Source organism: Oryx dammah, unplaced genomic scaffold (genome assembly GCF_014754425.2).
Source record: "Oryx dammah isolate SB20612 unplaced genomic scaffold, SCBI_Odam_1.1 HiC_scaffold_18, whole genome shotgun sequence".
NCBI classification, from domain to species: domain Eukaryota; kingdom Metazoa; phylum Chordata; class Mammalia; order Artiodactyla; family Bovidae; genus Oryx; species Oryx dammah.
Window position 1 is genome coordinate 47,434,437 of NW_024070202.1, and position 9,980 is coordinate 47,444,416.

Here is a 9,980-nt window from a genome sequence, read left to right on the forward strand (position 1 = left end):
CTTTTCATTTTCAATATATGAAAGCCAAGTTTTGTTACTGGATGAATTATGTTTGTAGAATAAAAGAAAATGTAAGCGTTCTAACTTGGGATACAGTTTTCAGGCAATAATCAAGTAATGTGATCATCTCTTTCTTATTCTCTGAATCCTTTACAGATCATTGCTTCCCTGTTCTAATGGGAAGGCTGATTGGCGCTGACACCCATGCTGGGTAGCTCTTATTATTCCCAATTTACAGATGATGAAACTGAGGTACAGAGGGGAAGTAAAATAAAGCACAACTCCTTCTCACTGAAGTTATCAAAGCCCTGGCCAGGGCTACTGCATAGGATGTACACTGCACAGTTGACCCACTTTAAAAAACAAAACCATGTATTTATTTATTTACTTTTAGCTGTGTGGGGTCTTCATTGCTGTGTGGGTCTCTCTCTAGCTGTGTGTGACCTCTCACTGCGGTGGCTTCTTTTATCGGGGAGCACGGGCTCTAGGTGTGTGTGCTTCAGTACTTGCAGCACCTGGGCTCAGCAGTTGCAGTTCCTGAGCTCTAGGGCTCAGGTTCAGTAGCTGTGGCTCATAGGCTCAGCTGCCTGGCAGCATGTGGGACCTTCCCAGACCAGGGATCAAACCTGTGTCTCCTTGATTCATAGGCAGACTTGTCACCACTGAGCCACTAGGGAAGCCCAGGCTGCACCACTTTTAAGGGACCAGCATTCACATCACAGACATCATTGACTTTTTGTGACAGTCTTCTTGGGGAATGGCACTGAAGTGCCTTCTAACAAAATCAGAGATACAAAGATTATTTTGTAACAGATGGAAAGAAAATTTTCTTGGAGAAAGTGTATCTTTTCCTAATGCTCACTAAGATGCCAGATGAATAGCAGAAGGAAAGGGGTTGTTGGTCCCTCTTTATCTATGTTAACAGTTCAACTGGGAGTTTTACATTTTGCTTGAACAGAGGTCACCTTCCCTTGCTGACCATAGTTGTGTAATTATAAAGTATTATAGAGTGAGGCAGGTTACAGTGAATTCATTTGAGTTGGCAGACTTCCCAAGAAGACTCTCACATATGACAAATGTAGTGACTTGAGTGTTGGAATAAGTAAAATGATGTTGGGATAAATAAACTGATCTTGGTATCTAAATTTGGTTGTTCACATTTCAGGTGTAGATTAAGTCATCTAAAGGCTGGAGGAAGAGACATTGACATGTATATCAGTTTAATAAATTTGGCAGCAGGAGTGCAAATAATTTCATTCCAATTATGGATTGGCCCATGATTGATTAGCAACGTGTGTGTCCTCGTTTGTGATCGATGCCAAGTAATGGAAGATGCTGAACTTTTAGGAGGCCAGGGCAGATGTTGGGGCGCTGATCAACTGATGGGCTCCATGTTGGCCCTGTACAAGGAGAATTAAATACAAGTAAAATATTGTAAGATGGGAGTTGATAGTATTGCAGGTGTTATCAGAGCCTGTTTGAACTTTCATTCTTTGTACCTACAGAACCATCTTTAACATGCAGACACTACTCTAGGACAGAACTGCCCCAGTCTACCTTTGTTATGAATCTGTACGGTGTCATTTCATGATACTTTAAGGGAAGAAAGATCTCACTAGTTGCCTCATTTGAGAAGGCAATTTTTCTACCTACGCAAACACCCTGGCATTTAGAGACTTTGGCTAATCAAACTAATCATCTCTTATGTCTAGCAACCACCCAAGTTGGGGTGGGAGGTGGAGTACATAAAGGAATTACAACCCTCATTTTATGATTGGAAGTAAAAGAAGCTGACAGACTTCGTCTGGCCACATGCCAGGTGGCACAGAATGTGAGTAAGTGTGCCCATGAGGATCTTACAGTCTGGTTTGAGGGCAATGTAGGTACAGTCAGTAACTGGAGAACAGAATAGCCTGTGAGAAGGTGCTAATCTGATGTGCAGATAATAAATGCCTAGGTGCCTTAAAGGACAGGTTACTGTGGTGGTGGAGAGAGCTTAGGAGAGAGGAGGAATTTGAGCTGGACCCTGAAAGACTGGGAGATAGAAATAGCTAGAAGGGAACCGAGTGATGGATAGGGGCTTAAGTACATGCCTCAGGCCACAGATAATAGTTCCTTAAAACAAAGCTTAGTAGAAAACAGGCAAAGGCAAGAATGGATTTGGAATCAGGAAGAATTTAAAACTGTTACACCAAGTCAGATTCTAAGACTAAAATCCATAATATTAGAGAATGTGGGTAATAATACTGTGTATTCTTAGTCAAGTATCATATTTCTTTGAGAAATACTATTTAATCAAGAACAAATGTCTAAAATTAGGGCTCTATTGATCCAAATGAGCTAACCAGGTGAGATTCTTGAGCTTTTCAAGGCTGATGCTGTGAAAGTGCTGCACTCAATATGCCAGCAAATTTGGAAAACTCAGCAGTGGCCACAGGACTGGAAAAGGTCCATTTTCATTCCAGTTCCAAAGAAAGGCAATGCAAAAGAATGCTCAAACTACCGCACAATTGCACTCATCTCACATGCTAGTAAAGTAATGCTCAAAATTCTCCAAGCCAGGCTTCAGCAATACGTGAACCGTGAACTCCCTGATGTTCCAGCTGGTTTTAGAAAAGGCAGAGGAACCAGAGATCAAATTGCCAACATCCGCTGGATCATGGAAAAAGCAAGAGAGTTCCAGAAAAACATCAATTTCTGCTTTATTGACTATGCCAAAGCCTTTGACTATGTGGATCACAATAAACTGTGGAAAATTCTGAAAGAGACTGGAATACCAGACCACCTAACCTGCCTCTTGAGAAATCTGTATGCAGGTCAGGAAGCACCAGTTAGAACTGGGCATGGAACAACAGACTGGTTCCAAATAGGAAAAGGAGTACGTCAAGGCTGTATATTGTCACCCTGCTTATTTAACTTATATGCAGAGTACATCATGAGAAACGCTGGACTGGAAGAAACACAAGCTGGAACCAAGATTGCTGGGAGAAATATCAATAACCTCAGATATGCAGATGACACCACCCTTATGGCAGAAAGTGAAGAGGAGCTAAAAAGCCTCTTGATGAAAGAGGAGAGGGAAAATGTTGGCTTAAAGCTCAACATTCAGAAAACTAAGATCATGGCATCCGGTCCTATCACTTCATGGGAAATAGATGGGGAAACAGTGGAAGCAGTGTCAGACTTTATTTTGGGGGGGGGCTCCAAAATCACTGCAGATGGTGACTGCAGCCATGAAATTAAAAGACGCTTACTCCTTGGAAGAAAAGTTATGACCAACCTAGATAGTATATTCAAAAGCAGAGACATTACTTTACCGACTAAGGTCCGTCTAGTCAAGGTTATGGTTTTTCCTGTGGTCATCTATGGATGTGAGAGTTGGACTGTGAAGAAGGCTGTTGCCGAAGAATTGATGCTTTTGAACTGTGGTGTTGGAGAAGACTCTTGAGAGTCCCTTGGACTGCAAGGAGATCCAAACAATCCATTCTGAAGGAGATCAGCCCTGGGATTTCTTTGGAAGGAATGATGCTAAAGCTGAAGCTCCAGTACTGTGGCCACCTCATACAAAGAGTTGACTCATTGGAAAAGACTCTGATGCTGGGAGGGATTGGGGGCACGAGGAGAAGGGGACGACTGAGGATGAGATGGCTGGATGGCCTCACGGACTCGATGGACGTGAGTCTGAGTGAACTCCAGGAGTTGGTGATGGACAGGGAGGTCTGGCGTGCTGTGATTCATGGGGTCGCAAAGAGTCAGACACGACTGAGTGACTGAACTGAACTCAACTGAACTGGCCATCTGAGCGACTTTCACTTCACTAGCCATCTGGCCAGCATGTTTAGAAATTGTACCCAATTGTACTGATAAAAGGGCAGTCCCTGTGTTAGTGGTTTATCTTTAACACTTCAATACTGGGTCATCTTCAAAGACAAATTCCACAGACCTTCCAGTCTAAGCAGCCTGACCACAAGTCTGAGCTTGCCTAAGGAGTTCCAAATTATGCAAAATTATTAATAGACTCCCCCTTTTAGTCTCAAAAGTGTCCTGCTTTGGGTAATAAATTGTATGGCTACCCTAATTCTAAAGGAGCCACTTTGGACTTTTTTTTTGCTTATTCTGTGAATCCTCAGTGGCTCAAAAGGGTGCTTCCAGCTTAAGGATATTTGTCTACATGTGCAGTCTGTCTTTTTGAAATTTTTTTCCTCACTTATAAAGCAATCTTTGCAGAAAATTCAGAGGAAAACAACATGAATAAGATAAATTATCATAAATTTAGAAATAAGTGTTAATGTTTTGATATAGATGCATTAGTGTATCTATTGATTTGACATATATTTATACATTTTTAGCTCCCCAATCTCCAAACCAAGCCACTTTACTTGGAATAGCATTCCAAATATATATATGCTATTAAATAAAATTATATATTTAGAACTATATAATAATATAAATAATACAGATAGATGTAGATGTGCTGACATTTTAAAATAAAATGACACTTTAATCACTTTTAAAGACAGCAGAGTATTCTAATGAAAGTGAAAGTTGCTCAGTCGTGTCCGACTCTTTGTGACCCCATGGACTATACAGCCCATGGAATTTTCCAGGCCAGAATACTGGAGTGGGTAGCCATTCCCTTCTCCAGGGGATTTTCCCAACCCAGGGATCGAACTCAGGCCTCCCGCATTGCAGGCAGATTCTTTACCACCTGAGTCACCAGGGAGCCCCATTCTAATGAAAGGTTGTTCTTAAACTATAATGTATTTAAATTCTCAAAATGGGCAGAAGACCCAAATAGACATATCTCCAAAGAAAACATACAGATGGTCAATAGGCATATAAAAAGATACTCAGCATTGCTAATTATTAAAGAAATAAATGCAAGTCAAAATACAATAAGGTACCACCTCACATGAGTGGCCATCATTATTATATAAAGTCTACAAACAATAAGTGCTGGAGAGGATATAGAGAAAAGGGAACCCTCCTACACTATTGGTGGGAATGTAAATTGGTGCAGCTACTATGGAAAACAGTATGGAGGTTCCTGAAGAAAGAGCTATCATATGATCTAGCTATCCCACTCCTGGGCATACGTCTGCACAAACTCTTTAATTTGAAAAGATACATGTACCCCAATATTCATAGAAGCACTATTTACAATAACCAAGACATGGAACCAACCTAAATGTCCATCTTGCTAAGTCATGCCCGACTCTTGCAACCCTATGGACTGTATCCTGCCAGGATCCTCTGTCCATGGATTTCTCAGGCAAGAACACTGGAGTGGGTTGCGATTTCCTTCTCCAGGAGATCTTCCCAGCCCAGGGATTGAACCTATGTCTCCTGCGTGGCAGGCAGGTTCTTTACCACTGAGCCACCTGGGAAGCTCACAATGAAACATTACTCAGCCATAAAAAAAGAATGAAATAATGCTATTTGCAGCAACATGGATGAACCTGAAGATTATCACACTAACTGAAGTCAGTTAGACAAAGACCAATACATACGATATCACATATATAGAATCTAAACTATTACACAAATGAACTTATCTATGAAAGAGAACAGACTTGTGGTTGCCAGGGGTGGAGGGGAAGGGAGAACAGACTGGGAGTTTGGGATTAGCAGATGCAAACTAATATGTAGACTGGATAAACAATAAGGTCCTACTGTATATCATGGGGAACAATATTCAATATCTTGTAATAACCTATAAGGAAAAGAATCTGAAAAAGTATATAAATATATATATATTTGAATCACTTTGCTGTATACCAGAAAATATCATAACATTGTAAGTCAATTATACTTTAATAAATTTTAAAGTAAATAAATAAATTTTTTAAATCCTCAATTCGAAGACATTTAGGTTGTTTCTTTTTTATTAACAATATTGTAATGAATGTTTCCTGCCACTAAATCTTTCTACACATTCATGATTGTTTAGAAAACTTTTTTATAACTGAAATTGATAAGTAAAAAGGGATATGCACTTAAAATTTTTAATTGGCAAATAAAAAATTCGGCCAGCATGAGTAAGAATTCCCACTCATGGCCTCATCTATGCAATATCTGTTACTCTTTTTTTCATTTTTCCAGTCTGACAGGAAAGAGCTTAATCTCTTGGTTATTTGAGTTATATCTCTGGGTATTTCTTTTTAAATAAATTGCTCATTTTTCTTTTTAAAAAATAAGTGTATTTCTTTATTTTTGGCTGCTCTGCCTTTCCCTAGCTGCAGTGAGTGGAAGCTACTCTTCATTGCAGTGAGCAGGCTCACTGTGGTGGCTTCTACTGTTGCAGAGCACAGGCTCTAGGGTGCATGGGTTTCAGTAGCTGCAGCCCTCAGGGCTCAGTAGCTGCGGTTCCTGGGCTCTAGAAATTGCTCATTTTTCTATTAGAGTGTTTACATTTATCTTATTGAAGTGTGAAAGTTCTTTGTATTTTAAACAAAGTAACCTTTTGTGTTAGAAGTTAGTTGCAAGATTTTTTTCTTACTATTTGTCTTTTAACTTTATATATGGTAGATTTTTATCTGTGCATGGATATGTGTAGATTCAGATGTGTACTTCTTATACAATTATACCTATCAGTCTTTCCCTTAAAAAAAAAATTTTTTTTTCAAGATCTTTAGTTGCAGCATGCAAACTCTTAGTTATGGCATGTGGGATATAGTTCCCTGACCAGGGATCAAACCCAGGCCCCCGGCATTGGAAGCATGGAGTCTGAGCCACTGGACCACCAAGGAAGTTCCCCAGTCTTTCCCTTTATATTTTTATGTACTTTTTTAAAGGACTATTAACCTGAGAAATTTTAATCTCAATATTAACCTGAGACATTTTCATATTTTTTCTGATGCTTTCAAACCCCTTGAGCTCCTGTTTCAAACTTTACAGGGCAGACATTGTAGATCGATGAGACATACTTTTTGTTTCTATGATTTAGTATAACTCCAAGAAGGGGTTTAATCACTTTACAAATTCACAGATAAGTCATTGCAAGTAAGAACTGGTGATATGCATTCTTCTCCTCAACCATAAAACATGTATGCCTCCCTTCATGAAAAGTTGTAATGGGAATTAGAAGGGACTAGTTTGTTTAGATTTCTGCCTAGTGAATCACTGTCTCATTAATATGCTTTTTAACTGCATGTATGTGTTCTCAGGAACTATGGCACCAACCCAAGGTTCTAATACACAGTCAAGGGAAAGCTACAGCCAGTCATAGGTCCCCCAAAGCAAGCAGCTTTCCATAGAATGCTGTCCCTGGGTTTCATGTCAGAGTTACCCTTCTGTGGTAAGGAGGGCACTCCAAGCAAATGCATTCCTAGTTCTGTGTGCTTGTATGTTAGTTGCTTAGTTGTGTCTGACTCTTTGTGACCCCATGGACTGTAGACCACTGGGCTCCCTCTGTCCATGGAATTCTCCAGGCAAGAATACTGGAATAGATTGCCATTTCCTTCTCCAGGGGATCTTCCCCCACCCAGGGATTGAACCCGGGTCTCCTGCATTGCAGGCAGATTCTTTACTATCTGAGCTATAGAGAATTCCCTATAGCTACAGGGAAGTCTAGTTCTAGCTAGGACCATTGTGGCTGACCTTGTATCCAGGCTTCCATGCTGGTATGCTGGGTTGAACCCCATGTGACTTCAAAGACCCCTTCTTCATCTCTCAAGTTAGGCCTGAGCATCTTGCTTTTTTCTTGGCCCTCTCTGTGCCTGTTTGGCCCTCTCATTGTTTATTCTTGGGAGAGAAGAGGGTCTCTCCCACTCACAGACCTCACGGAAGTTCTCTTGGGTGTCTTCAACTCCACCGCTCTTTCATCTAAGGCCCTCTTCCTGCAGGGTAGAAGAGGGGAGTTCTTGAGCACCAGTGAGGGTTGAGTGTAAGATCTATGATCACCACCACCTTGATGCTGAGAAAGGGCAACCTCCCTTTGTTCTCGGCTATTGGAGTTTTACCCCTGTTGCTCAGCAGTGGGGCCTCCAGGGCCCAGGCCAGCTGCCATCTCAGGGCATCAAACCCCACCAGCTGATGGCTTATCAAGAGAAGCCCAATCATGGTGGGAGTCTGGGGAGGGGGACCATGATCCCACCCCAGTAGGTCTTTACTCTCTGGTTTTGTCAAGGAATTAGTAAATAGTAATCCATGCAATAACTATAGAAAACTTGCTCTGTCACCAAGGAATCAGGTTTATGATGCCACTCAGGGGACCAGACCAGGGATTTGAAAGTAGTTTTTTAATTTTTTTTTTTTTTTTACTATGGAATGACCCGATTATGGATTTGACTGACCCCTTCCCCAGGTACTACACCTCTGCAAGAAGTACATCAGGGGCTCCCTCAATCAGGGGAAGATGAACCAATTTTCCTTCTGCCTAGTCAGTGCCATTTCATCTCCCTCTCCCCATACATGTTTTTAAAATTGAAGTATGGTTGATTTACAATGTTGTGTTCATTTCTGCTATACAGCAAAGTGCTTCAGCTATACATCCGCTCTCCATACTCATATTCAGCATCACAAAAGCCAAAGAACGAATTTGTCTACAATACAACCCTCCTCCGAGTGCTGGGGAGGGAGAAAAATCAAATAGGAGCAAAGCCCAAACCCTTCCTAGTGGGCAAGGCTCATTAGTAAATAATTTTAGTCTTGCGATCCATTTGATAACCATACATCCTTCCCAATGGAGATCAGCAGTGTGTCAGATGGAGATCATTTAGGAGGAGATAACTCATTTTCCAAACCCATTCTGGCTTCTCAACAGTCTGTGAACTGGGGAAGCCAGTGATAGGGAGCTGGGGGTGGAGAGTTGTAGAGCAGAACCACATCTTCTGTGCACTTATTCATTCAAGAAACATGGAATGAGCTTTCCTCTGTGGCAGGCAGTACCAGAGAAGTGGGAAAGAGGAATCCTGCATATACAATCTGTCTCAATTTTTGCAAAGACATTTCACAGGGTCACTAATGACATCTGCAGGAGGTTGAATGGCCCCCCTGAAGATATCAGATCCTAATCCCTGAAATGCATGAATGCACTACCTATGGTAATATATGGTCAACCTACTTTGCAGCTGTGATTAGATCCAGTTCAGTTAGTCGCTTAGTCGTGTCTGACTCTTTGGGACACCACAATTCAAAAGTGATTAGGTTAAGCATCTTGAATTGGAAAGATTATCCTGAATTATCCAATTGGGTCCTAAATGCTATCACATCCACCCTTTTAATATGGAGGCTGAGAGATATTTCACAATGACACACACAGGGGAGAAGGCAATGTAAAGATGGAGCAGAAAAAGAGTTGAAGATGCTGGCCTTGAAGATGACAGTGATGGAGCCACAAGCCAAGGAACCCTGGCAGCCACCTGAAGCTGGAAGGAGCAAGGGACACATTCTGTCCTAGAATCTCTGTTGGGAGTGTGAACTTTTTCACACCTTGATTTTGGTGAAATCAAAGCAAAACTTATGTTGGACTTCTGCTTCCAGAATTGTAAAAGAATACATTTTCATTGTTTTAAATCCCCAAACTTGTGATAATTTGTTATGGCAGTCTCAGGATACTAATGAAAGAAAGTGAAAGTCGTTCAGTCACGTCTGACTCTTTGTGACCCCATAGACTATACAGTCCATGCAATTCTCCAGGCCAGAATACTGGAATGAGTAGCCGTTCCCTTCTCCAGGGGATCGTCCCAACCCAGAGATCAAACCCAGGTCTCCTGCATTATGGGCTGATTCTTTCCCAACTTAGCCACAAAGGAAACCCAAGAATACTGGAGTGGGTAACCTACCACCTCTCCAGGGGATCTTCCCAACCCAATAATTGAACCAGGGCCTCCTGCATTGCAGGTGGATTTTTTACCAGCTGAGCTACCAGGACTTCCCTGGGGGCTCAGACAGTAGAGAGTCTGCCTGCAATGTGCCAGACCTGGGTTCAATACCTGGGTTGGGAAGATACCCTGGAGAAGGAAATGGCAACACACTCC

At 41.5% G+C, this 9,980-nt stretch overlaps 1 non-coding gene across 1 annotated transcript; it reads right to left on the reverse strand.

Moving 5' to 3' along the window:
* Positions 1-5,316: 5,316 nt before the first annotated feature.
* TRNAG-GCC lies at positions 5,317-5,387 on the reverse strand. Its single transcript has one exon. It is a non-coding gene; the product is annotated as a tRNA-Gly (tRNA).
* Positions 5,388-9,980: the final 4,593 nt, after the last annotated feature.